Below are 2946 nucleotides of genomic sequence, written 5' to 3'. Positions count from 1 at the left end.
AGCGGGGATCAGAACGAGTAATTTCATGTATAAAGTTTAATTAAACTCCCAATAGTTTTCCGGGAAACATCGATTCTTCCGATCTAGAAAGAGACAGAGACAGTCGATCCGCGTTATGATAAATATTTCGAGGTTCCCGATTCCACAAATTTATAAAAAGTTTACGGCTGTGTAGCGGGGATCAGAACGAGTAATTTCATGTATAAAGTTTAATTAAACTCCCAATAGTTTGCCGGGAAACATCGATTCTTCCGATCTAGAAAGAGACAGAGACAGTCGATCCGCGTTATGATAAATATTTCAAGGTTCCCGATTCCACAAAATTATAAAAAGTATACGGCTGTGTAGCGGGGATCAGAACGAGTAATTTCATGTATAAAGTTTAATTAAACTCCCAATAGTTTTCCGGGAAACATCGATTCTTCCGATCTAGAAAGAGACAGAGACAGTCGATCCGCGTTATGATAAATATTTCGAGGTTCCCGATTCCACAAATTTATAAAAAGTATACGGCTGTGTAGCGGGGATCAAAACGAGTAATTTCATGTATAAAGTTTAATTAAACTCCCAATAGTTTGCCGGGAAACATCGATTCTTCCGATCTAGAAAGAGACAGAGACAGTCGATCCGCGTTATGATAAATATTTCAAGGTTCCCGATTCCACAAAATTATAAAAAGTATACGGCTGTGTAGCGGGGATCAAAACGAGTAATTTCATGTATAAAGTTTAATTAATCTCCCAATAGTTTGCCGGGAAACATCGATTCTTCCGATCTAGAAAGAGACAGAGACAGTCGATCCGCGTTATGATAAATATTTCGAGGTTCCCGATTCCACAAATTTATAAAAAGTTTACGGCTGTGTAGCGGGGATCAGAACGAGTAATTTCATGTATAAAGTTTAATTAAACTCCCAATAGTTTTCCGGGAAACATCGATTCTTCCGATCTAGAAAGAGACAGAGACAGTCGATCCGCGTTATGATAAATATTTCGAGGTTCCCGATTCCACAAAATTATAAAAAGTATACGGCTGTGTAGCGGGGATCAGAACGAGTAATTTCATGTATAAAGTTTAATTAATCTCCCAATAGTTTGCCGGGAAACATCGATTCTTCCGATCTAGAAAGAGACAGAGACAGTCGATCCGCGTTATGATAAATATTTCGAGGTTCCCGATTCCACAAATTTATAAAAAGTTTACGGCTGTGTAGCGGGGATCAGAACGAGTAATTTCATGTATAAAGTTTAATTAAACTCCCAATAGTTTTCCGGGAAACATCGATTCTTCCGATCTAGAAAGAGACAGAGACAGTCGATCCGCGTTATGATAAATATTTCGAGGTTCCCGATTCCACAAAATTATAAAAAGTATACGGCTGTGTAGCGGGGATCAGAACGAGTAATTTCATGTATAAAGTTTAATTAAACTCCCAATAGTTTGCCGGGAAACATCGATTCTTCCGATCTAGAAAGAGACAGAGACAGTCGATCCGCGTTATGATAAATATTTCAAGGTTCCCGATTCCACAAAATTATAAAAAGTATACGGCTGTGTAGCGGGGATCAGAACGAGTAATTTCATGTATAAAGTTTAATTAAACTCCCAATAGTTTTCCGGGAAACATCGATTCTTCCGATCTAGAAAGAGACAGAGACAGTCGATCCGCGTTATGATAAATATTTCGAGGTTCCCGATTCCACAAATTTATAAAAAGTTTACGGCTGTGTAGCGGGGATCAGAACGAGTAATTTCATGTATAAAGTTTAATTAAACTCCCAATAGTTTTCCGGGAAACATCGATTCTTCCGATCTAGAAAGAGACAGAGACAGTCGATCCGCGTTATGATAAATATTTCGAGGTTCCCGATTCCACAAAATTATAAAAAGTATACGGCTGTGTAGCGGGGATCAGAACGAGTAATTTCATGTATAAAGTTTAATTAAACTCCCAATAGTTTGCCGGGAAACATCGATTCTTCCGATCTAGAAAGAGACAGAGACAGTCGATCCGCGTTATGATAAATATTTCAAGGTTCCCGATTCCACAAAATTATAAAAAGTATACGGCTGTGTAGCGGGGATCAGAACGAGTAATTTCATGTATAAAGTTTAATTAAACTCCCAATAGTTTTCCGGGAAACATCGATTCTTCCGATCTAGAAAGAGACAGAGACAGTCGATCCGCGTTATGATAAATATTTCGAGGTTCCCGATTCCACAAATTTATAAAAAGTTTACGGCTGTGTAGCGGGGATCAGAACGAGTAATTTCATGTATAAAGTTTAATTAAACTCCCAATAGTTTGCCGGGAAACATCGATTCTTCCGATCTAGAAAGAGACAGAGACAGTCGATCCGCGTTATGATAAATATTTCAAGGTTCCCGATTCCACAAAATTATAAAAAGTATACGGCTGTGTAGCGGGGATCAAAACGAGTAATTTCATGTATAAAGTTTAATTAATCTCCCAATAGTTTGCCGGGAAACATCGATTCTTCCGATCTAGAAAGAGACAGAGACAGTCGATCCGCGTTATGATAAATATTTCGAGGTTCCCGATTCCACAAATTTATAAAAAGTTTACGGCTGTGTAGCGGGGATCAGAACGAGTAATTTCATGTATAAAGTTTAATTAAACTCCCAATAGTTTGCCGGGAAACATCGATTCTTCCGATCTAGAAAGAGACAGAGACAGTCGATCCGCGTTATGATAAATATTTCAAGGTTCCCGATTCCACAAAATTATAAAAAGTATACGGCTGTGTAGCGGGGATCAAAACGAGTAATTTCATGTATAAAGTTTAATTAAACTTCCAATAGTTTGTCGGGAAACATCGATAGTTCGATCGCGCGAGAGAGACAGAGAAACGAACAGACTTCTTTTCGATTTACGGCTAAAATAAATTTTTCTAATTTTTTTCAATAACATATTCTTGCTTAGAT

The sequence above is a fragment of the Megalopta genalis genome, unplaced genomic scaffold (genome assembly GCF_051020955.1).
Source record: "Megalopta genalis isolate 19385.01 unplaced genomic scaffold, iyMegGena1_principal scaffold0406, whole genome shotgun sequence".
NCBI classification, from domain to species: domain Eukaryota; kingdom Metazoa; phylum Arthropoda; class Insecta; order Hymenoptera; family Halictidae; genus Megalopta; species Megalopta genalis.
This window is presented reverse-complemented; position numbering follows the sequence as displayed.